This window comes from Danio rerio, chromosome 2 (genome assembly GCF_052040795.2).
Source record: "Danio rerio strain M-AB ecotype USA chromosome 2, GRCz13ab, whole genome shotgun sequence".
Classification (NCBI taxonomy): Eukaryota; Metazoa; Chordata; class Actinopteri; order Cypriniformes; family Danionidae; genus Danio; species Danio rerio.
In genome coordinates, this window is record NC_141022.1 from 29,553,252 (window position 1) to 29,580,758 (window position 27,507).

At 35.5% G+C, this 27,507-nt stretch overlaps 1 protein-coding gene across 1 annotated transcript in view; it reads left to right on the top strand.

Annotated features, from left to right (window-relative positions):
- The window catches only part of slc7a14a (solute carrier family 7 member 14a), a 110,957-nt gene that overhangs the window by 2,726 nt on the left and 80,724 nt on the right, over nt 1–27,507 (top strand). The window contains exon 2 of the mRNA XM_087239831.1: nt 5,358–5,520. The gene's annotated coding sequence lies outside the window, so the exon portion shown is untranslated. The remainder of the gene's footprint in view (nt 1–5,357; nt 5,521–27,507) is intronic.

Sequence of the window (27,507 nt, forward strand, 5' to 3'; positions counted from 1 at the left end):
ACTGACTTCTTATTTTTTGTCACAAAAAGTAAATATTAGTCAAAGATAATGCAAGTAATTATTCCGTTTTAAATGAAGGTTTTTATTATTAAGGTGAAACTAATTAAAAAAATACTTTGTGGACTGACAAAGCAAATGTTTTTTGAAAGGTCCCATTATGTGTGGCGTAAAAGTAACACCTCATTAAAAAAAGAACATCTTACCAACAGTAAAATGTGGTGGTGGTAGTGTGATGGTCTGGGGCTGCTTTGCTGCTTCAGGAGCTGGGAAATTTGTTGTGATAAATAGAACCATGATTTCTGCAGTGTATCAAAATATTCTGAAGGACAATGGTGGTTTGTAGGTTGCTATAGGTGACATTGCTATCACTCTGATACAAGTTTTATTTCTGAAAAAATGACAAAGCACTGCATTGTTTGCGTGTTCTGTGTTTGTTTGAGATAATTAGGCCCAATCCCAATTCTATTTTTCTACCCCTACCCCTACCCCTACCCCTACCCCTTGGCTTTTACAACTGAGGGGGAAGTACCTGCACACGTCATCATATGTCACCATGATCTCTTGCTTCATATGAGATCAGACGATCACGACTGCTTTAGTTTTCCAGTTGTGTTATTTTTTGGTTTTTATCTTTAAGAAATCACTGAAAGCATATATTATACTGTGTAATTACACAGTGGCCATATCATCTATTTAGACACACCAAAACAACATTAACATTATAGCAGACACTGTAAAAAGCTCATTCTTAGCCTCTAGACTTTTCTGACAGGGTATTTCAGTGTCATCGAGTGTCAGAATGTTGTACTTCTATAGAGGAGTTATGATTATGGATTATAGATTGCGAAATTTAGCATTTTTTTAATGTTTTTTTTTTTTTTAAGCATGACAGTAAAACATGAACGCGGTTAAAACGTGTTTGTCGTAAAAATTTGTATTGACAACAAAAACTAATTTGTGAATTTCCCTACTTCCGAGTTCTGCAATACTGCCGTTTTGTGGGTGGTGTATTCTGGAATTTTTTGATGTTTTGATTGTGGTCCTGAAAAATCTTCGTTCAAGGGATATTCACCCCTTCCTCTTAGCCCTACACCTTCAAGCTAAAGAGAATTGAGACGCCCCTACCACTTGACGAGAATGCGCAAAATGAAGGGTAGGGGTAATTGGGATTGGGCACTACGAAGTGTGTAAATTCCATACAAAGTAAGAAGCTGATCGGTGAGTTCTTATCACGTGACTTACGGTGAGCACGCATCATTCATTTAATTGGGGGTGTCTGGAAGACTAAAGCCTTGCATCTCCTTTGGAAATAATGAACTTGCGTGAACTCTAGAAAAGATGTGATATGAGAATGTCATTTGCAATCTCCAGCGGTTGATCTTCCTGGACAGACATGCTGGATTCACCTGATTTGTTGATAAATGGGTTGTGGATCTGTTTCTTGACAGTTCGCGGGTCCTTCTGGGCATTTTCCAATTCGCAAAAAAACTTTACACAGACGTGTTTCTTACTAATTTTGCTGCTTGGGGGTAAATGTGAGTGCTCAAGTGACCGAGAATGTGCTCATTTTTCTGAATAAAAGTTTTTTCAAAATAAAAGATCGTTTACACAGATAATAAAAAAATTGAAAAAATATTGATTTCTTGTGTGGCCCGGTACCATTTGATTCATGGACTGGTACCAGTCCGCAGCCTGGTGGTTGAGGACCACTGATCTAAAGGACACCAACCTGTCCACTTCTAAATAGCATAGTCAAAGACCTGACCTAATCATATTTAGATGCTGTTGCACAACCCTTAAAAGGAGGTTTTTACTAGAAAACCTTTCAATGTGGTTGAATTATAACAATTTAGCAGAGATGAGTATGCCAAAATTCCTTCACGGTGCTTTCACAAACTCGTTGCAAGTTATCAAAAATGTCTGATTGCAGTTGTTGCTGCTAAGGGTGGCCCAACTAAATATTAGCTTTATAGAGAGAAACAATTTAACACAGGGCTATGTAATTTTGTATTTTGTTTTCCCTTAATAATTAAAAAAAAAGTTGATTTCAAAACAGCATTTGTTTACTAATGTTTACTTATGTTATTTAATAATAAAGATTTATATAAAATATCTAATATTTAAATTCGTTGGATTATCTGAAACATTACAAGCGTGTGACAAACATGCTAAAAACACATCTTCACACCACTGTATGAATATTATATTGTTTATCGATATATCTATTTGCATTTAAACTGAAAAGAAGTAGAGAATTGACTTTTATTATAATAAAGGATTGATTTAACTCTCCTGTGAGTATATTAGCCTTAAGGGTCTATCTTTAGACCATTTCAACATGGTCATGTCATTGGCCCATGAACATTTCCTGCTTGTTGTAAAACTATTTCATAACTGTAAACAAGAGGCAATTCAATCATAACTTAATGTTAAAACAGCCATCATAACATCATGAATCAATATGTGACTCTTTTTGGATTCTTGGAAGCTAAAGAAATTCAAAATGTAAAACAGGAAATATGTTGGGACCTTTGTTTTTGCTGACATCCCTCAAAATGGTCTCTAGAATGTCACCAATCCTCTGCTAATTTACAGTCTGACTCTTTGATTTTGACCTCTGGTTTCCTGGTGGTCCACATTAGGGTCAAGAGCACTGAGCGTACAGTCAACAACGTGTTGAATTCTGTTGAACTGAAAGAGAAAATGTGTGGTATGCTGGAGGCTGAGTGGACAGATCTTGTGTTATTTAAAAACAAAGGCTGCTAGGTTTGCTTTGGGCTATGTCCTTTTATCTGGAGAGTGCGTGTTCCCCTACGGGACGGTCACATGTCCCCTGGGCTCATAACAGACTTGACACTTCCCTCACCCCCTCATTATGCTCCTTTTGAAGTGCACTAAGAGGAAACATTAAAGGTGAATCACCAGATGATGTCTATGACAGCTAAAAACAAGGTTGTTTTTCATGTATACCTGTACAGAGGGGTCTGATAGTCTGAGGTCACAAGTTTGAACATATTGAACTGATTTCTGGTTTAAATGTGGGAAAAATATGTAATGATATTTTTGGGCACAGCAAAGTTATGATGTAAATAACACATAAATATACTGGACTTCTAGGTCAGTGGTCATATCAGTACATTTGTTACACTGGCCTTGTGAACTTCTTGTTTGGTTTATGCTGCACCCTACGCAAATATTCAGTTTGAGGATCTTTTTTTCCACAACAAGAAATAAAGAAATGTTCAGCAGCCAGATGGAGCCATTTTAAACATTACTACTTTGTTGTTTAAAGTTTAAGGATCTGGTTAAGATCTACATCTGATCTTACATTACATTAAACCTGTTTTTAAATATATTTTTTGTCTGTTTATATTTTTATGGATTTATTTTCACATGCAGTAATTTAAACCATGAAAAACTTTATTATTAAGACAAAAATTAGAATGTAATGCAGTACATTAGAATAAACTGTGTGCAACTTTTTAACAATGAAACAAACGAATATAGACTTCATAACAAATGGCCTTTTAAGTTTATTATTCACAGACACTAGTCGATATCACAGTTTGTGTAGGGGTACTGCACTATATTTAATTCATTAATCAAAACAATCATTAACTTTTTATTCTATGGTGTATAATAGTTCCATTTTTTTTATTGAATTCCACAATTATGTAGTTTTTCCAGATGACAGAAATGAGGCCCTAGAAAGAGGTGGACAAAGTTAATGTGTGGTCACACTAGCTGGCATTTCACTGGCAAAAATGATCCATTGTTAACTGTGTGTAGAATAGAGATGTACTATAAATCACTACTCTCACGGAAGTACCTATCAAAACAAACAGCTTTCTGTTTCCCATTTCCCAACACTGTAAATTTGTGGGACCAGTTTTTAACACGAATGTCCACAAATCTTAAAATTGCAGGTATCTTGGCTTTTTTAAGCCTTTACTTTAGCTTTATTTGCACTTGTAAATAGCCACTAAATAAGTAAATACATTGAGTTTGAGTGAAATTTTTGCACAGGACAGAACATTTTAGCAAAACTTTCTTTGCACATATTTAAAAAAATCTATTTGCTGCTTTGTTTAATGGAATAATTAATATATGTTTTCTCATTTTATAAGCTGCAAACTCCACACAGAAATGCCAACTGACCCAGCCAAGGCTCGAACCATTGACTCCTTACTGTGAGGCGAACGTGCTACCTACTGCGCCACCATGCAGCCGCATTTTTACAAGTTGACACATTCAAACCACTGCAGAAATCTTTTAACCAACTGGCCCATGTCTTATACAGATACATTTCATAAAAAATAACCTACTATAAATTGAAACTATTAATGTTTGCTATATATTTTTGTTTTCTCAAGCTTTGGAGACGTAATGTAAATTCCACTTTTAAATAATAGGTCACCTTTAGCTTTCGTCATGAGCCTCGGCTGTTCAAAATGGCATAAACGTTTTCAATGTGCACTATGAAGGGAACGCAATTGTCAATATGAAGATCTCTAAAAACACTAAAAATACTTTGAAAGCAAATTACACCTAAGAGAGATGACTTTAATGGGTTTTTTTTTTGTTTTTTTTATCATTCCAAGTTTAAATGTTAGAATGTTCTAAAGGAATCCGCTTGTTAAGTGTGACGTCATGCGAAGCGGCTTCCGGGTCCAAGCGCTCTTTTCAAATGTATGGGGAGACTCATGAAGTGGTAATTAAAAACGTTTACAAAGGGATTTAATACTTTTAAAAATCACAATCACAATATATATCCCCATGCCTAATATCCGATGGTTAAAATTTTGGTATTTGTAGTGCAGCAAGCACAGAGATTGTTGTGTACACTATGACTTTATATAAAATTAACTTTAATGTGTGATATGAATTAAAAGTGATCATGAACAAATTATTTCTCAACTCAAATAAGTGGCGGCTTGGACCCGAAAACAGTATTACATACGCCACCAACACGTCATTACTTAATAAGCGGATAGGGCATAGGGGGATAACTAGGAATAGAACACAGCCAGGAACTATGCTTTTAACTACAGCTCTAGAGGTGCAAGCGTACAAGTTTGCGATGCAGTTTGCGAATGTTTGTTGGAATGACGGGTTTGGGAAATGCCAAATCAACAAATTATGTTTGTAACAACAGAACTTGCGACATTAGTTGGGTAACAATGGTTTTTAGAAAAGCAACCCAGATTTATAATTTTACACACAAGGCCTGTTCTTCTTTTAAACATACAAAGCTATGAAGAGCCAAATCCAAATAGCATTTCTATGTCTGAGTTGTATCTTCAAGACATTCTCCAGCCAGTGTCATATCTTTTTTCTTCTCTTTTCTGTCTGCGCAGGTGTGTAAACAGCTTTATTTGTCAGGATGTTCTGAAGAGAATGATTTCATGGGCTGAAAGTGGCTCAGACTGGATCTGATCCTCATGAACTCTGGAGCGGCTCCTGTTTGAAGAACCTCCAGGCATTTCCTGAGCAGTCATGAACTTCCCAAATGACATGATCGTATGTAACTGACCTACTCTCTGCTGTTGATTAATATGTTCAGAGCCCTGAGTTTCTCCCTCCTACATTTATTGATTCATTTTTCCTTCTTTTAAAAATGTATTTATTTATTTGGGCTTAATCTTTGGACATTTACAGTAAATAGTGACATATGTTGATTGATTTTTGTGTGTGTCTGAAGGATACATTTTTTCTTATAGTGGTTTTTTTTTTATAAATGGTTGTTGTATTATACGCACAACAAGAAGGTCGCTGGTTCGAACCCCGACTGGGTCAGTTGGCATTTCTGTGTGTAGTTTGCATGTTCTCTCTGTGTTTGCGTGGGTTTTTTTTAAATTGGGTAAGCTAAAATTGTCCATATTGTATGTGTGTGAATGAGTTTGTATGGATGTTTCCTAGTGATGGGTTGCAGCTGGAAGGGCATCCCCTGCGTAAAACATATGCTAAGTTGGCGGTTCCTTCTGCTGTGGCAACCCTAGACTAATAAAGGGACCAAGCCGAAAAGAAAATTAATGAATGTTGTATTATAGGATAGCTGAAAGAATTTACAGTTTGTTGCAAAAGCATTTCTTTTTTGTCAACTGTATTTATTATTTATTGACAATATTAAATAGTTTTCACGTTTAGTAATAGCAGCACTGTAATTCATTACTGTCTGGATTTAATGTTGAAAGTTTATTCATTTAAATCCCTTCAAAAATATAGTCATTTACATGCATTTACATATATGTAATCTCGAACACACCAATTTTTAAATAACAATCATGGTACAGTATAGCAAACCTCAAAATAATGTCCAATTTCATCCTACTATTATGCTCTAAGCTTTTAAAGTGATTATTATTATTGTTTTTATTGTGTTTTTGATAAAGCAAGGTACATTAAATTGCAAGTATTCAGTAACAAAGGTATTTTCGTTTTGTTAGTTTTTTCCCTTTTTTTTACAAACTAAAGACAGAAAGAAGTGAAACTAATAAAAAATAAATAAGAAAAAGAAATGAATTAAATAAGATAAAATAAATAAATAAAAGAAAAGAAAACTTATGGAGTAGGGGGAGGAGATGTTGGGGGAGGGGGTTGGATTCGTTATAGGAGGAGTACATTATTCTTAATATGGATTATTGAAGAGTCCCATGTTTTGTAAAATGTTCTGGTTAATTACATTTTTTCTTTTTTTAAAAATAACATTACACCACTAAGCCAAAGTGACAGTTTAGGTGGCATTGGTGTATTCCACTATACAAGAATTCTTCTTCTAGCTATTAATGTTACAGAGGCCAAGGCATTTTCTGTGTCTTTGGTTAGAATTATTATTATTTTTTATCTAGATGTAGAATTTAGAATTGAAATACGTCTTTTACTGTTTATATCCTTCATAAATTGAAAGTAATTATAGCCTGAATTACTTTGAACTGGAATTTGATTAATATGGTCTTTATATACTCTGTGATTGTAAGCTGTAATTCAGAAGCGCTGGTATGCTTTTATAAGATGCCCTTCGAGCACATATGGCTCTGTGTTCTCCCGCAAATCAATAAAACACAGCTTTAGGAGGGAGAGACAGATAGAAACAGTGGGACTGATGGAAGCTTGTCTGTATTGAAAACAGATGAGACAGATTTTTTTCTCTAACAGCTGAAAGGAAGCTTTGAATGCATCGCTGCTGTCCATAACAGGTGTTCCTTATGCCTTCTAATCATATTACAAACACCGTTTTTATTCATAAATGTAATGGCAAAACCCATTCTTGAAAAACTGTGCTAAAATAATTGGTATTTTTTGGCGGATTAATCTGATCAGTCTTGCTAATAAAATGGTCTTGGAGAGCAATAATAAGCTGTGATTTCCTTAATTTCAGGTTATTTTAGTTACTGAGGCCTGTAGTTTGATATTTTGTCTCTGATAGATGGGCTAGGGCCCTGTGATTTGAACTGTATCTTTGATAATTGAACTAAAATAGGGATGTAATGAATTACTCAACACTCTCAGAAATACAGGTATAAAAACTGTTACTGGGGTAGTACCTTTTCAAAAGGTACACTTTTGTATCTTACAGGTGCACATTTTAAGTTACAATTTTGGAGTTTTAGAGTTTACTGCACTGGTTGCACCGGTACGCCCAATATTTTTTCTAAGGTGCACAGAAACAAAAGTTGTTTTGTATTTTTTTTTTTGACTGCATCACATTTAACACTGCATTTAAAAACAAACAAACAAAAAAAAAACATGCCATCCGTATGGGCAACATCGACTTTTATATGATTAACTAACATTCTGCTTTATTTAAAGCACAATTCTACAAGAAAGGTAACTTGCTACTGCTGATCACTATCTCTGATTGGTTTTGCTCATATTGACCGTTTAACCCAGTCACCAAACTTTTTCAGCCTAAGATCCCTAACTTCTTGCTGAAAGGCAAGATCTACCCATAAAAAAGACAGAAAAATAAAACTATAATTTTCATTTGCATTTTCAACTTATTTCCCTCAATTTGACATTTGGAACTATGTAAAAAGCACTATTTTACTTGTTTTTAATTGATGCAACCAAAAGTATCTGTGACAAAGCTTGGTAAAAGGATTTTCAATTATCTTTTACAGGTACTGCATTAGCAATTTATAAAATGAGCTGTAAAATATCTACAATTAATACAAACAGTAATAACTATGACAAAAATAATAAACTAAAACAATTGCAGAATAAAATGACAATGTTATGAGAATGCAAAGTGCTGCTTACAGCTATATTATTGTGGGAGTTTAACACACAAACTATTATTGTTTGTCGCAAACACACTGAATGCATTGAGATAAGCCCTTTCAAACGCTGTTTTTTTACTGGCATTTAGAGTTTTGTGTGCTGCTTTGGTGTCTCACATTTTTGTTATAATAAAAAATTTGGTTTAATAAAAATAAAAATTAGTTTGTGTCTATTGAACCACAGTCGGAGACTTTAAAAATGAATATAAATTTGCCCTCGAATGGCTGGTGGCACTGGAGTGACCTACGATTTTTTTTGTCGCACCATCGAGAAATGACCTCTCACTCTAGAGCTGTGCTTTAAGGTAAATGTGGTACACATTTTTACTTTTTAGGCATTAATATTTACCTTAAAAGGTTCACATGTGAACCTGTACATTTAAAATAGCTTTTGTAGAACAACGAAGTACTAAAATAATAAAGAATAATATAAATAAAAACATGGGCTGCTAGTAAATAATAGAAAGCAATACATTTAATATGAGATGAAACTGAAATTGAGAAAAAAAGTAAAAAAGAAAAGTTTATTTCACAGTATTTCTATTTTTTTATAAATTATTATTCAATTAAGTAAGTTTCATAATTCCAATTAATTAAACATGCTTTTTTAAAAACAAACATAAAGCAGATAAAAAGGAGTAATATAAATAGCAAAACAAACAAGCAAACAAGATAAAGTAAAACTAAATAAAATAAAACAGAGCTAAATTAAATGCTGCAGATTGATCTTGGTGCAAACGAGCTTGTAATCCTGGGTTAAAAAAACAAAAATATTTCTACGATTGTTTTTACAGGCTTCTTCTTGGAACGATTTTTAAATGTGTGGTTTACTCTCATCAAGTTGTTTTGGGAAAAAGGTGAATAGCAAAGTCAAAGTAAAAAAAAAACTACAGCAGCAGAACTCCTACGTTTGGAAGCAGTGTTGACGTGGGGAGGACAAATTTGTGCACACAAAGAGATAAAGGCTTGTAGTTCAACAAGGACGTTTTCAACAAACGCTCACGTGAAGACTCTTTCTGAGACTTTATATTGGCGAGGTCAAAGATTTCTGATGTTTTTCTTTCATTATTTCACGTTTGCTGATTGATGGGGAAAGCGCTGATGCTGTTAAACATCTCCCGCGAATAGCTTGAAGTAATTTTCTATCTGATCAGAGAGAAAAATAAATAGTAAACCCGTGAGAGTGATTAAACTTGAAATATTTCAACGTTTTCTCCAGCTTCTTTGAAGAGGCTCCAGGTTGAAACTATATCAGTAATTCTTGCATTTGGCAGGACTGTGAAATGCAGGTGAGGGATAGCCTGTAAGTTTTCCAAGGGAGTCTTACGTAAGACTGCTTAAGTGAGGTATGCAAGACTATTTTTCTGCTTAAACTAGTTAGGACTGGCTTGTGGACTCTGTTTGGATTTAAACTGAATGAAACGTTCCTCATGGAGGTAAAATTAAGCGCACATGTTAAGATGTGGGCTTGTTTGAAGAGCCGAGTCGTGCAGAGTTAAGAAAATAAGAGCTCCGGAATACAGTACACCCGGGTTGAAGGCCGTCGGCCTCGTGGGAGGGTTGATATTTTTGCTTGGCCTTGACCAAGCGTCATTGCTTTATCTGCAAAAAAAAAAAAAAAAAAATCGCCCAGGAAGCGTCATATTAGGAGATAAGTCATTTATGATTACAGAAACAAAATGTTCTAGAGTTAACCGGTAAAGGAAAATTCTGTCTTCACTTACTCATCATACACGTGTTCCATCCAGGCTCTGTTAAACATAAAAAAAGATATTTGAAGAATATTGGAAACTTGAAGCCATTGACTTTCTTTTTCGTACTAGGAATGTAGTAGTATGAAAACTAGCAGACACTGGCTAGTTTTCAACATTTTTGAAAATGTTGCAGAAATATTCAAAATGTTTTGAACTTCACATTAAAACTCCACTTAATGTTCAGTGGAAATGTTTAATTTAAGGTTCTCACTTTTACACGCGTTGATCAGTTTAAGATAAAATTTCTAAAATTTAGTTTTTAAAATATTTAAAAGTAAGCTTGTGTGTCTGCCTTTTTTATTGATCAAGTGGTAGAGGTTGATGTGACACTTAGATTGTAAGCAGAACTAAAAAAATATTTTTTAAAGTAATAATCCCGTTTATCTAGATACAGTACATGTTCCTGTCGAAGGTCAGTGAATTTGAGCAAATTATTTATTTTTTTCAGTAATATCAAAGGTAAAACTTGAAACTATGGTCTTGACTCGAACTATAATTTTCCCAAAAGAGGACAAACCATTCTCGTATTTTTGTTGTTTGTGTGACTGAAATGCTGGCTAGGAATGACTAAAGCAGGTCACACACCAGAAGCGCCGCTCGGCGCCGCAACACGGCGCACACATGACAGTTTAAAGTATCACACACCAGACACGCACATTTGAATGATATTTAACATAAAAACTAATCAGATGGCGCTCTGTGGCGCGGCTGAAAAATGAACTGCGTCCTGAGCCGTGGCCGGCTGCTGCCGACAGCCACCGATTTGCGGCGCCGGTTTGTGTATCCTCATATGTTTAGAATTCTAAAATGCATGGCGCCGAGCGGCGCTTCTGGTGTGCGACCTGCTTAAGGCTAAGGTGAGAAATACCAACAGAAACTCCGACAGAAACTCAGAGTTTAGAGAATAAAACCTGCTCCTGACCAGGTTAGGTTCACAGAGCAAGTTACCACTGTAACTGACTCGGATAAAAATTTACCTCTCTTTCAGAAATAGGCTTGACACTGCTTTCTCTAGTTTGACAAACCTGCCATTTTTAAATGGAAAACCCAGAGTTTCTCTTATTTGAGGGTTAACACAGCCCTAGTCATTTATCAAATGTACAATACAGAACCTTAAAGCCTGGACACTTTTCATTTCACAAGAGCTTCATTATTGTGAATAAGTTCATTCATTCATTTTCTTGTCGGCTTAGTCCCTTTATTAATCCAGGGAATGAACCGTGGAATGAACCGCCAACTTATCCAGCAAGTTTTTACACAGGGGATGCCCTTCCAGCCGCAACCCATCTCTGGGAAACATCCACACATACATCCACACACACAGTCATACACTACAGACAATTTAGCCTACCCAATTCACCTGTACCGCATGTCTTTGGACTGTGGGGGAAACCGGAGCACCCGGAGGAAACCCACGCGAATGCAGGGAGAACATGCAAACTCGAACCAGCGACTCAGCGACCTTCTTGCTGTGAGGCGACAGCACTACCTACTGCGCCACTGCTTCACCTGTTTTCCTCTAAAATGAGCATTTATATCAGACCCTTCTGTGTATGTTCAATAACATCACATTTATGGCAAAGAATAAGTTCTTTCCCTGATCTTTAAAGTTAAACATCTCAACATAAACAAAGAAGGTTGAGAATAATTAAATTTTTTTCAGACAGCACTTAGAGTTTTCTGCATCTGAACTCTTAATATTAACATTTTCCAAGTGATGGGTTGCAGCTGGAAGGGCATCCGCTACGTAAAACATATGCTGAATAAGTTGGCGGTTCATTCCGCTGTGGCGACCCCAGATTAATAAAGGGACTACGTCAAAAAGAAAATGAATGAATAATATTAACATGTTCTTCACATTGGGTAAAAAACGGTTGGTATTGCTACAAAAACACTGTTTTGGATCTTTTATTTTTAAAAGTGCCGGCAAAAAAGCGACCAGCACAGTGTTCAAAAACTCGCCTTCTTTGTTCCTCAGCAGAAAGAAAGATATACAAGTCTGGAACAACATAAGGGTGAAAGTACATGGCAGATGAGTTTTATGAGCCCAGGATGACATTATCTAACCAACTAGGCATATGTCTACATCAAAAGATATTTCTTGGCATATCAGAGCAATTCAAAGGGATAAAATAACTTTTTCCACATGAGCTCATGGCTGCTTCACCTTATAAGAAAAGTGCTTTGGAACAGAAGGAAAATAACATTGTCTGCAGCTTTACCGTGGAGGTGTTTTATGCTAATATGTGTGCGCAGATGAAGTACATGCTCATTTCTGCACACTGTAGTCTTATATAGTACGCCATATTTAGGATATTTTAGTATATTTTCAAGGGTGGCACGGTGGCCCAGTGGTTAGCGCTGTCGCCTCACAGCAAGAAGGTTACTGGTTCGAGCTGGGCCAGTTGGCATTTTTGTGTGGCATGTTTGTGTGGGTTTTCTCCGGGTGCTCTGATTTCCCCCACAGTCCAAAGACATGCGCTATAAGTGAATTGGGTAAACAAAATTGGTCATAGTGCATGAGTGTGTGTGTGAATGTGAGAATGTATAGGTGTTTTCTAGTACTGGGTTGCACCTGGAAGGGCATCTGCTGCATAAAACATATGCCGGAATAGTTAGCGGTTCATCCTGCTGTGGCGACTCCTGATAAATAGTGGACTACGTTGAAGGAAAATGAATACTTGGAGTAATTCTTGTTTCTGTACTGAAATCACTGCTCTGGTGATTCGAAGTTTCCAGACATATCAAAAATGTTTTGAAATGATAAAGGAAATTCTTCTCACTGCAGCAGCATGTGCTGTTGAGCAACTGCATTTCGTTTAGATCTGAGCCAGGACATTGTTCTTAAAGAATGAAAACAAAATAAAAAGTCATTCCCAGTAAGTGTTATGACTTATAGTACAGTGTGCTTTATAGAAATGGTGTAGATAACATTTAGTCATGGAAAAAGTGGCCAGCTGGAATATTCCGGACAGCTGCGGAATGAACTGACTAAACATCTCTCACTGTTCCTGCCGATGTTGGGAACCACATCACTGTCGACACTGAATAATAAACATCAGTCGAGTGTGAAAACACTGGGACTGTTCGCATCAGTGTTTGTAAAACATCTTCAAGAGTGTGGGAATATGAATTCTACACTGCTAAAGGCATTGTGATAATTGGACTATTCTTCCATTTGTGTGTATTTTTTTAATCATTTCTGATCCTTCATGAAAGTTTTATGTCTGGCTCCTGCAGTAGAAAGAGCACAGCAGACGAGAGATGAGTGAGTGAGAGAGATCGAGGGTTGGAATCTCATAATTGAATTAGAAACATCAGAAAAAGTTTGATTGGAGGGAAATCCCATTTGACCCTGGGGTCCAGCTCTCAACAGATGCGTTTCAATGAGGCTTTTGAACAGGATGTCCCAGTGGAATCTGACTCTATTCTCTCCATTACCTCCAAAAATCTGTCAGATGTTACAGTCTTCATTAAATTTAATAAGGATATCAATGTGTCATTGTTTTACTGGCTTCAGAACGCAAAATATCAGCCAGAATATAGCACAATCTATGTGATTTTGACTGTCAGGGTGACAATGGATGTTGTAGAAAACAACATTCTTTATTGGCATCAACTTTCCACTATCGAGCCGAATGTTTGTCTTTGCTGAACTGTTCCAATCCATGCCAATACAGGCCAGTCAGCATGGTTACTACTTAATTTTCCATTGTGGTGCTGCTAACAGAACCCTCTGGAATTGAAGAGGGGGTGATGGACAATGATCAGAAATATTCTAATATCTCATATTTATTTGTTGAACAACAAACAAGCTCTTTTTTATTTATCTTGCTATGGAGAAATTAGGAACCAAGCAACAGAATCACGACATGCGCACTCTGCCAGTCTATCAGAATTCAGCACGGTTGTTTAACCGCACCTTGAATTTCAGTCGCGAATAATTTGTAATCATGTCATGTAGTAACAGGCTCATGTGAAAATACAGCTGGGGCCATACCTGACTGTTCGCAGAACCATTCAGCACGGTAGTGGAAAATTGAGTAATGGTTCCATTTTAGTAGGGCTGTGCGATTAATTGGAATTGAATCTAAATTGCGATTTGAACTTGCATGATTTTTAAATTGCCTTACAGCTTTTTTTTTTTTTTTTGCAGTAGCCTGTTGTATTTGAATTATAACGCAGCGCACCTGAACAGAGTAGGAGAACAGGAGACTTTATTAAAGGGGAAAACTCAAAAGCCCTGCAGTGTTTGGGTTTTCTGTGTTTTTCTGAGGCAATTAGTCTACTGAAGTGTGTAAATTCTATACAAAGTTCATTTTGAAAAGATGTTTTCAACTGGGTTTGCCTGGAATATGCTAGCGATTCGCACATCTTTCAATTCATCTTTATTTGTATGACGCTTTTACAATGTAGATTGTGTAAAAGTCGCTTCACAGAAGATTATAGTGAATAGAAGATTAAAGTGAATACATTTCCATAGGAAATAATAAAATTGTAAGCGCAAAAGATGCAATATGTGAACAGCCTATTTCACGGCAGCGTCACAAAGAGGTCTATGATCTACGCATGACAAAATTTATGTGTGGACTCATACAAAAGCACACACAGCTACTTCTGATATGTGGTAAAGCAGAACATCGGAACACGCACGCACGCACACGCACACACACACACACACAGTTTGTGTGTTTTTCATAGGTCTGTTGTAGAGACAATTTTTTACACCTTTATTAGGTGATTTTTATTTTATTTTATGTCTGTTTTAAAGAGTCCTTGGAGAATGTTACAGGTCTTAAATGAAGATCTAATTGTTTTTCTTTGGAATTGTGTTTCAGATTCACACTGTAAAACGTCTGTATGTGTGTGTGTGTGTCAGAATCCTGATTAAAATCTAAAGCACAATATTGTTTAAGAAAATAGTGAGAGGTTTCTTTTGCCCATATCACACAGCCCTACTTTATATAGGGGAACATTAAGTCTTTTAAATTTGTTTAAATTTTTTATAGCTCTTCAAAACAATAATAAAAACAATTGAAATGGAAAGTGCTGAAATAAAATGTTTTTTTCTATGGTATCACTGAAAAGTAGCTCTTCTGGAACCTTTATTTTGAACAGTCTAGTAGTATGTTTATTTTCCTTATCTTTTACAGTTGTTAAAAAACTAATAGTTGTTGACAAGACCTGACACAGTCGTTAAGCAACACAGATATACAGTATAGATGATTCACTAAGAAAGCAGCAAGTTTACAAATAACAAGCTTGTGTGTCACTATGTCTTTCCCAGACCGTTGCATCCCTGGTTCATCACTGTCAATCATGGAACATGTCAACAATTCCACACACCTAGAAAGCCTCATCAGCAAGAACAACAGAAAAAAAATGCATAGAAACAGAAAACTAGAGGTGCATTTGCCATATAGGCAATACAGCTCCACCACAAAGCTACCACTTTACAACAGATTTGTCTAAGCAGTCCGGCTGTAGGCCTCAGAATGTTGCAGAGTAACTACAGTTCACATGAGCGTGATGGGTTGCTTTCACAATAGATGCCTTAAGAGGATATGTCCAATATTCTGGCTTATAAAAATCATAAATGAAGACCTGTACAGGAGGACAAAAAGTCAAAGAGTTGTCACTGAGTTCAAAAGCTGCTGCAATCAATGGCTTTGATGTGTGCTTACAAATGAATTTCAAATAATTCCCTTAGACACCACTACGAAATAAGGCACAGTGATCACAGAACTGAAGGATATTTCTTATTTTAAACGCTTATTTTGTGTATCAATATTTTTTTTCGGGATCGACCACAGTAGGCATGGGGCGGTATAAGATTCTGATGGTATGATAACCTTTGATATAAATATCACGGTTTCATGGTATCACGGTATTGAGATTACTGCTCTAAAATGTATTCTTTTTTTTAAATGTCTGGGTAAAAAACATAACATTTTCCCATTTTTACACAATATATTTTAATTTAAGAAAGATTTAAAATATTTTGGAGCAGTAAACATGTCAGGCTAAAAAATTCAAATGAATTATTGACTTCTGCTGTTTTCATTTGTTTCAAAAAATGTTTAATGTCTGTTGGAGATACTGCTTTCCTAAAAAATGAAAAAATAATAATAAAAAATCTTACTTATACCTTAGGAACAGTATAGCAGAAAATTTTGACTTTTCCAAACCGTGATACCTTAAACATAGTTATCGTCCCATGCCTAGACCACAGCTTGTAGTAGCTAATGGTAAAAAGTCTGAGAATGTGGTGTTAAATACCAGCCTTCCTCAAGGATGTGTTTTATCACAAATTTTATTTTTTTATTTATATAAATGATATAACTTGTGACAATGAAAATCTGACACTTATCTAAAATGCAGATGGTATGGCATTGGTGGGATGTGTTAAGGAAACAGATTGGAAAATTATAAACATTTTGTCAATTTGATCACAAGTTGGACAACAGAAGCTAGGACACATTTCTCAATACTTAGGTCACTCTCGTCAAACTCTTCACAGAATTCTCAAAATATACTTTCAGCTTGGCAAAGCAGTTTATTTCACATTCAAAATGCACTACAACTACAAAAACACTTTATTCTGGTCTCAAATAATCTCATTCTTTCCAGAACACTAGCAAAGGTTGACAGCCGACAAACATACTTTGTCACACACAAAACAAAGAGCTAAAAAACACTAACAATATGTAGCATTACAAAGTGTTTTCTTGTGTAAAACAAGGACACATCTCTGTTTATAATTGCAATATATATTGTTTATAGCTGCAATATATGGTACTGCAATGAATCAGACATGATGTAGAATTTGTAAATATTTTATGTTGTTTATTTATTTAGTTATTTCAAAATACAAGAATTTGTATACACCATCCACTGATACAGATACAATAGTAATGCTAATCTGGCTGGTTAAACTGCATTTTTAGATTTGAAATGTCTTATTCAGTTGTGCATTATGTTATTGTTTTGAAAACAGTATGTAAGTGCGTACAACATGTCCTGTACATACAAAGATTTTTGGCAGTTGTTGTGTGGTGAGAAAAGAATTCATGAAATTTCAGAGATTTAGTCACTGAATGCATTTTGTTCCAAAACAATGATAATTAATCCTCAGTTTAGCCCACATATGACCCATTTCCACTGAGTGGTACGGTTCGGTTTGATACGCTTTTGGCCCGTTTCCACTGAGTGGTATGGTACGGTACGGTTTGGTACGCTTTTATGGCAGTTTCCACTGTCAAAAGGCGTACGGAACCTTATCGTACCACTTTTTTCGGCACCCTTTCGAAAGGGTACCAAACACGAGAAAGGGAACCAAAAGGTGGAGCTAGATGCGCAGCTGAACGCTATTGGTTTGCAGAGAAACGTCATTTGCTTATGCAACACGCCAGAATGTTTAAAACACACACAAAGCCTAGAGATTACAGTGGAATTTTTTGCTTGCGCTCGCCGCGCGTCTATATCTGAAATAACAAACTTTTTGAGCTGATGATAATAACCTGTGCTTGATTATTGACGTGCTTTTGAAACCCGATCCTGGGCCTGTTTTAGAAAGAAGGTTAAGTGAAAACCTAGAGTATTTTAACCCTAAAATGAGAGAAACTCTGGGTTTTTCCTCTTTTTTAAAGACGAAGCTGTATTTCTGGCCTTAGCCTTACGTTTCCACTTACCTATATTTATACTCATTTTGAATAAGCGCATAAAAATGATTGATGAAAACGTCATGATGCACAAAATTTTTGAAAATACGCATAAAAAAACATGCGCATAACTGAGTAGGATAAACTTTTATTCAATAAGAAAAGATGTGCATGATTGATGGAAACACTTTTACTGAACAAATTCCAGTATGTACATTAAAAAAAGGTTAGTATTATAAGAGATAATATGCTAATAAATATGTGTCTGAATGGACAAACCAGCAGGCTAAGCACACTGTAAAACATCTTAAATGTTGTTGTGGTCATGCTAAAATGGCTTAACCTTTCACTATTAATGTATATAATTATTGACCTCCAGAGCTGTTCTCCGCGCCTCATAGCTTCAAACGCCCCTTGTGTTCATTATGTGTCAACATTGTCTTCTGAGGCGCAAGTGCATTTATTAAATAAAGAAAAGATTGACACAGCTTCTTCTACCGCAGTAAATTTTGTTTTTACTATTGATTTTTGGTGCCAGTTAATCAGGAAGTGCCGATTTTATTCTCTTTGACTTGTTGGATGGAAACGCTGCTTTATTCGCACATCTTTCATGCATTATTTCAGTTTTGCACATACATTTATGTAATATAATTGGATGGAAACACAGCTATTGCCTACATTTTAGTCACACACAGAACAAAGTTACGTACGAGAATGGCTTGTCCTTTTTTTCATAAATAATTAGCTTAAATTCACTGTCCTTTGACATGTACTGTAACTAGATTAAAAAGATTATTACTCTTTCTAAAAACTGATTACATTCTAAATGTCATATCAACCTCTATCACTTGATCAATAAAAAAGGCAGACACACAAGTGCACTTTTAGGTCTTTTAAAACTGATCAACGTGTATAAAAGTTTATATATATGTATATTTTTTAAATGTCACACATAACATTACTTATTATACCTAAATATTTAAATACTTTAAATGTAAAATTACGCATTAACTTTAGCAGCTGTTTTCCCACGCTCTGTTTCACTTATGCAGTGGTTGCTTCTTTTTAAATAAATAAGCTCATATTTGCTATAACTTTGCATGAGCACATCAAGTTTAGCTGGAGAAAGAAATGGTGATCTCTTTTTTCAGATGTTGCCATGTTCACTCGTAATATCTGCGCTCCATTGATAATGCCTTTTTATAGTCACAGTGTGCACGCTTAGCTCTGAGTTGGTCTACTCAGACTTGACTGACCCAACTCAGATCAGCTCTTCTGAGTTTTTAATCTCTCGGTAAATCAACTAAGAGTTCAAGTTTAAACTCTTAAAAAAAGGAGCACATTATTTTTTCAGCAAATGTGAACAAACTGCCTTGTTTAACTATTATTATCACCTTTTGGACTGTTTTGAACTCAGAATGATGGAATTGTTCTCTAACAGAGGCTACATGTGCTGCTAAAGATTACAAACACAGATGAGAGGTCTGCTCTGACTGTGGGCTATATTTTCTGTTGTTTTTTAACCTAAATTAGGACTAAATATCTGTTGTGTGTAGTTCTTCTGTAGTTGGTAACATATCGGAGATTGTAAGGGTCTGTATATGTTCATATATGTTGCATTTATTTATTGCAGACGTGACAGTAGGCTATTTTGCACTGTCATTGATCTGCAGTTATAATCAACTCATGTTCATAGAAAAGTTAGTAATAACCAGTCAGTGGTAACGAGCCATTAATAGACACTCAGAGAGTGTTTTTAAAAAGGCTTAGCAGCGGTGGATTCTGTTGAGAAAACTGAGAAGTTTTGATATTGAGAAGGACATTTTGATTGTCGTATTTAAGTCACTTATTGAGTCTGTCCTTACTTTTAACATTGTTTTCTGGTTTGACTCCCTCTCTGTTAAAAGTGAAAATAAACTTTTATGGTTGGTAAGCATAACAAGTAAAATAATTGGTGAGTGACAAACACCTCTCACTGATTTATTTATAGCAATGACAAAAAAAACAAAAAACAAAAAAAAAACCCTCTGCTATTGTGGAAGACTCTTCCCATTATTTAAATGGTTCTTTTAAGTTTCCTCCGTCTGGTAAATGGTATAAAATCCCTTTAGCAAAATAGGCCAAGTACAAGAAGACCTTTATTCCCACTGCCATTGTTTTTTTAATTTTTTTAATTTTATTTATTTTTTTTTAATATAAAATTTTAGTTTAAATTGAGTTATTCACATATTCCTATTAAATGACAACTTATTTACACTATATAATGTTTTTATAAGTTGTTTACATTTTAAGACTTTTTATTTAAACAACAAAAACTGTTTATGTACAAAGTCAAACTCTAGCTTGGCTCTATTAGGTTTTTTCTGTGAGCCAATCAGCATTTTTAATGCACGCACTAAGACCAATTAGGATCAGCTTTCTTTGTCATTTCGCTGTACTGTTCCGTTGACAGCCGGAAAGACCAGAAAGACAAAATCACACAAAATTAGAGTCGGTTAAATAATGCTGCACCACACAAAATTGAGATGTGTGTATATGTGATGACTTGGAAGCATTTTTGACATTGAGATGAAACATTAAATTTTACATTGAAAAAAAATGTATATATTAAATGTAAAATATTTTTATTTGTGTATACATGGTAAGTGAAACATTTTTCACTGTTTAATAAACTCATTTGCTCATTGTCTGTTTTCTTTTAAAGTCTTTACATTTAATATTAAGCCTTGAAGGGCAAATACTTCATTTAATTGATGGTCAAATAATTCAACAAGTATAATATAATATAATATAATATAATATAATATAATATAATATAATATAATATAATATAATATAATATAATATAAAATATAATTAATGTAAAGCATAACATTTTATAAATATTACCATATTAATTAGATAAAAAGATAAAATGCAGAGGACAAAATATTCAGCACAACCTTGTATGCTTAATTTGAACTATAACTTAATCTATCCTAAAACATGAAATAAATGTTATAGAAAGCAAGAATGTAACTTTCCCAAACATCAACATATTGTTATGAATCCAAGTTATAGATTTTTGATTGTATTTTGTTGAAAAGTAATGCTTCACTAAATGATCTGCCAGATAGAACCTTATATTTCCAAGTGGAAAATTACTTTCAGAATTAGAAGGTTCTATCTGTATTTACTGTGTTTTTTTTACTCCAATTTGCAAATGAAAGACAACTTTGATAATTTACATTTATAGTACACTGAGGGTCTCTGTCATGTTAATGTGTGAAACAGAAATGTTACGCACATATTGCTTGCTATATGTAATGCAAAAACTTTGAAGCTCAATATCTCAAAATCATTTAGATCGCCGACAGAACCTAATAGTTTCAAGGTACCAAATTGTTTAAGTGTATCAATGTTTTGTTGTTTGTGTTTGAGCCTATGTCTAAAGTGGGATAGACAATAAAGACCTCTAAATTTTATTAATTTGAATTGACGTGATGAAGTGCAACACACCACAACTGATCCAGCTAAGTGAACAAATCATGATACTTTACGTCCCACATGGAACAAAGCGGAGAAAATATGATACACATAATTCACTGAACTCAACGCTTAAGGTAGACTTAGGCAACTTCGGCTCTCAGGATGTATTTTTTTGCAGAGACTACCACCAACATCGAACAAACTCATGCCTGTAGCTTTCATTGTAATCCTGAAGCTCTTGATTAGCTTGTTCAGGTGTGTCTGATTAGGGTTGAAACTAAACTCAGCAGGAAAGTGGATCTGGAGTTGCCAATCACTGGCTGAAGGTCACAGATACACATGTACAGCAGTCTTCTGCATTCTTTTGAAAACCCTGAGCTCCGGAACATTGTTAGTAAGAACATCTAAAGGTATGTTCATCATTTGTTGATTTGTATTGTTGCCCAGCTTGAGATGTCCTTACTACCCTAAAACATGCTTTTCTACTTGTGAGATACACAAGGAGGGGCCGGGACACCCTATAATGCTGAAATGAAGTAAATATGTAAGATCTTGACTGAGCTCCCCAGCAGACCTGCTTATTCTGGCCCCATGCCCTGATTCCACTGTTTTCTCTCTCCGTCGGTCATCCCTACTGAAACATGCAGAGCAGGCAGATCAAAGCCGCTGCTCCTGGAGGCCTGAAGATGTAGATAGATTGAGTTTGCTCTCGCGAAACACAAACCCTTTCAACTGGTGTTTTGCTCCAGTGGCGTTATGATCTTTGGAACTGGATGATCAAAGTGGCGCTCCTTTTGGGGATGTTGTTTCCAGCGGTAGCTCAGCTTTGCGTCTGACTCCTCACACGTCACTGGTGTGCAGGCGCTCCATCAGCGCAGTGTGTATTTTTAGAAGGAATGTTAGTTTGGGAACATTCTATTGGCATAGACGTTTATCCATCTGCACGATGGTCCAGTGCCCACCCTCTTATTTTTCCTCCCTTTGATTTGCCACGTCCCATTCTAATGTGCACCAGCTGTGAAACCTGTGCTTGTTTTGTTCTGGAGATGAACAGCGCTCTTATGTTCCTACCTAGAGATTTTTTATCGACTCGGGGGTTTGCATTAGGCGTGTGACTGGGCTGGAGAAATGGCACCTTGTGTAATTGAGATTTTCCTTGCTAAGAAAACACATACATGGCTTTAAGCATTATGTGAGCTCTGTTGTTTGGGAAACCTGTCGGTCAACATATCTAAGTATATTATCAGTTTAAATTAATGCTTGATCTCCTGTGTCCAGTTGTTTTTTCCTACTCTGTAAAAAAAATGCTGGGTTCCACATAGAGACTGCAAAAAATATGGATGTAGTATTTGTCGTGTCACCCATAGGTTTCTGAAGGGTGCAAATGAAGCTACAAGTGGGCATGTTATTTTGTTCGCACGTCATTGCACCAACATGAGGTAACCAAAAAAGGGCTACAGACGCCTGCTAGCATTTTGCTTAGACAGTCTGTTCTTTGGTAGAAACAGTTAATACGTCATTACCACATGTGCTTGGTTGTCCACTATAGCAATAAAGTGTTTAGTCTTTTAAAAAAAAACTGCTGTAATACATTGAGCCACTAAACATTGTTCTTATGATGCTTTTCTACATGAGGAAAACAGAAATTGCTTCCAAATACTTCAAATGTAGTCTGTGTTAGTAAATGCAAGGTTATTTATGAAATCCAGGCATAACCCTGTATGACAGTGTTTCAGATGACTGTTCTAGAGCCTACAGCTAATCAATATGTCAGATTCTGGAGTGCATTCAAGTTCTAAAGAAAATGATAAGTGATCTTAAATAAAACAAATACATTTATCGATATGATATATGTATATAATTTCACTCATCTGGGAAATGGAGGCAATGTAAATGGTTTGTGACCACAGTAAACATGCCATATCATCTGATAATTGTAAGAAAAAGTTCCAAAAAGCAACTGACTGTATAAAGCTTCAGTTCACTTCCGATCTACCTTCCTGCAGATTTCAGTTACAACCCTGATCAAACAAACCTGCCTGTAATTATCAAGTGCTGTTCAGGTCCTAATTAATTGGTTCAGGTGTGTTTGATTAGGGTTTGAGCTGAACTATGCAGGAAGGTAGATCTCCAGGAACAGGGTTGAGCACCACTGGTGTAAGACCACATAAAACAAAACAAAAATACTATGAATTTGCAGAGTCCAGCGACTAATCAGCCTGAATCAGCTGAGGTAACAAGACAGCAAACAGCGAGACTTAGCTGTCACTCAAGTGTCCACACCCTTAATTATGCAGACTCAATATAAACGAAACGGATGAGTTATAAAAAAATTCACCCCCCTCACAGTTGTCTATTAGCTATATGAACCAAAATCTTTCCTTGTACCAGGCTGTAAACACCTTTTTTTCTGCTGTAAAATGGCCCTTTTAACAGTGGGCTCAATAAAAATCTGCTCTATTATTGAGCCAGGACTAGCAGAATTTTGAGTAATTGCAGATTCAGTTACTTTCATATTTGCTTCACGAGGAAGAGCGGTAGGTTGCTGCTTGGTTTCACAAATCGATTTGTGTTTGTGAAAACTTAAATTAATTAAGTTAACTTGTTAGTTTTTACAAATTTAAGTGGAATGAACATAAAACAATTAAGTTGTCTCCAAAAACACTCAAGAATTGTGTTATTTCAGCTTATTTTAAATACTTAGTTTGAATAAAACAGCAAAGGAATTTTTTTTTGTGTATTTTCGAAGAAATTAGAATGGTTTGCTTTCTGGACTTGAGGAATGGTTGATGGTGTGACATTACTGTGTGTTTTTTTATCACAAGTCTAAAAACAAACATTGCTCATCACAATGTTCGGCTCTTCTGTTAGTGGTCACAGTAAGCAAAATTTTAGGTCAATTTAAACTGAAACCCTTGAATCACTTGCTCTTTCACATACTGGGTATCAAAGTAAAAATACAAATCAAAAAAGGTCAGTGTTATTCCATTTGCTCAAAGGGACTGCATTCAGAGAATGTCAGCATTTTTCCACTCCTCAGCTCTGCTTGAAACCAGCAAGTTTTTAGGGTTGGAGTTGAACTAATGTTTCTGGCATGTGGAAACAGAATGCTGTGAAAGTAAATGTAAGCCAGGGACTTGCATGAGAACCAATGTCAGTAGAAAAGGGGTATGTCTACTTTATGTATTAAGTGTGACAGTATACTGTACACTTCCACAGTTGTACACTTAAAAAAATAAACAGATTGGGAAGTGAAGGGAAGTGGTTGCAAACAATTTATTTGGGCTTAATTTATTCAAATAAATTAAGTTGAACATTACTGAATTTAATTAGTTTGTTCAAATTCAGCCCATATAAATAGTTTGTAACATTTCTTTTCAGTGTAAGTTTTTTTCTGACGAAACTTTAAAATGACACAGTGGGCTTTTTAGGAGGATTTTTGAGTGTTTGCATTTACACATTTACACATTTTCCTTGGTTTTTAAATTTGGCAGACATTACAGTGCATAAAATGTTATTGGAATTGTAGCTTTTTTAGTAAATTTGAAATAGAAAATTCTAAATTTTATGTGTAAAGCAGACAGTTAATTTACAAAGGAAGGAAATTTCAGCAGCAATTCCTCTAATTTATTTATTTATAAAATTTTTTGGAGAAGAAAATTGTAAAGTTCTTAGTTTGGCTGGGATAAAAGCAGTATTTATTTATTTTTTAAGGTTATTTTTAAGGTCAGGGCGACACGGTGGATCAGCACTGTCGCCTCACAGCAAGAAGGTCGCAGGTTCAAGCCCCAACTAATTCATTTGGCATTTCTGTGTAGAGTTTGCATGTACTCTTCGTGTTGGCATGGGTTTCCTCCGGATGCTTCAATTTACCCCACAGTCCAAAGACTTGTGCTATAGGTGAATTGAATAAACCAAATTAGCCATAGTGTTTGTGTGTGAATTAGTGTGTATAGATGTTTCCCGTTACTGGGTTGGAGCTTGAAGAGCATCTGCTGTGTAAAATATATGCTAGGGAAGTTGGCGGTTCATTCTACTGTGGCAACCCCTGATAAAAAAAGCAACCAAGCTGAAGGAGAATGAAATAATTAGTCATTTAGTGTTTTTTTAGACAAGTAATTATACTTTAAAATCTATTCTGAATCTAACTGGGAGCCAGTATAAATACCTGAGGAAGGTGTGATGCTCTCTGATTTTCTGGTTCTGGTCAGAATCCTGGCCGCAGTGTTCACTATGCCTAATGCTAAAAAAACACAGGAATGCTCACAAGAAATAAAGTACACTGAGTATAAATAGTCATTTAAAACTTTTTTATCTCTCTCTCTTGTTTCTGTAAAGCAGCCATTCTTCTGCACTTTCCTAATAAGCATGTTTCCTCAACAAATGTAACATTATACTCGTGTATGATTCTCCAAGACGATAAGGACAGCGGCTGAGGTGAAGACCCAGCACTGTGTTTTAAATAAAGAGGGGCCTGAGTAAGATGGAGAATGTGATTGCTATTTCCTTCCTAAGCCTAAATAACGGTGTCGCCCGCTGCCCTAATCAGAGATCAATGTCAGAACAAGGGATGGTGTTATTTGCAATTTGCAGCAGGGTGTTTCTCTTCATCTGTGACCGATCTGCTGGATGACATGAAAATGACCCATACAGGGGCCTGTGGAAGTGCATGGCCATGTCAAAATGTGTTTTCAGTTTTTATCAGTGATGAGGAAACACATTTCACAGGTAGAAAAGCTCAACTTACAGAGTGCCTGGAAAAAGACCAGGGTCTATGAAATCAGTGCAATAGGTATACATGCTTGAACATCATCTCATTTTGGTTATTTGTTTTAATATACATATTTTGGTGGCTCTCTAATCTAATCCTGGAGGCCAAATGTGTATGGAATACAGTTTTAAGGCTTAATCCTCTACTCATTTGAATTGAGAAAACTTTTTTTTTAAAGATTGTTTAATCATATCACATATTGAAAGCATTTTTTCCCAATATCATGTTTTTTTTTTCACTACAGTCTCAGCTGAATTACAGACACCAAATATTTAATGATTTAAAATAGATAGAGTAATATTTTTCTTGAAGAGGGTGTTCATAATGTTTTTTATCATGACATGATGTGTTGAATATGAAGGAGTTTTTATGCATGTTTCTCTCAACTGTCATTAAGTGTCATTGGTTAAGTTATGGAAAAAAATCAACCCGAGTTCATTTTGAAAACATACCATTAAATACATTTCTGGAGAGCGGCAAATACATCCCAGGATCTATGTTTTTTGCTGTTTTTGTTTTCGCAAATCCACCAGAGGCCACTGTGTATGCTTTTTGAGATTTAAAATTTTCCACTAGAGGCTGCTGTTGACTCACTGAATGATTGACTGACCCACCTTCCTCCTTCCCTAATCCCAGCCAATAATGTTTTCAAAAGCATTGATTGACCCAAACACCCACTTCCCTAAACCCAACTGACAGTTTTAAAAAGCAATGCAAAAAAAGAAAAGCCCTCGTCCGATTTTACCACGTTTTTAGATTTGACCACATTCCCATCTTGTTATTTACTTGTTTCATTTTATTTTTTTGGCTTCAGTTTTTGTCTTACCTGCTTTCTGGAATCGTTCTTCAACGGACTGGAACCTCGTTATCATGGTGAGCTAACTTGACAAACTAGTAACATGGGGAAAGCTGACTACACGAAGATAAGTGGTTAACTGGTAAGCGCAAAAAGGAACACCACCAACACCCCTTACCATTCTTTTTAAAAGCTAAATGCAGCTATACGTTCTGCTAACATAATTTGCGATCTCCAGAAACGCATATAGGGGTACGTTTTCAGAATGAGTTGAAAAAAAATTAATATAAACATGTCACAGTTTGAGATGTATTTGTTATGACATACTGACATAAATACATCACAACCTGTCCGTAGCTTTGTCATGACAACTTGACATTAGCAAGGCGTAAATCTGTCATGACATGATTGTCTTATTACTGTATCAGGATTATTTTTCACTTTTTTCAGGGAAACAAACTGAATTTCTCAATAAAAACTCTCATTAAAAATGTCCATACTCAAATAATAGTCATATATTTTTTATAACAGTATCATTAATATTTAATGATGAATACATTGTTTCTATTAATGTAGCTGAGGTCAAGAAAAATATACATTTTGCTATGCATATACATAAATTCATAAAATCATGAACGATTCATAAGGTACTGTGTGTTGTCTTGGTAAAGTCAAGTTCATTCATACATTAATTTTCCTTTGACTTAGTTCCTGATTTATCAGGGGTCACCACTGCGGAATGTACCGCCAACTACTCTGCCATTAACTCAGCTTTAAC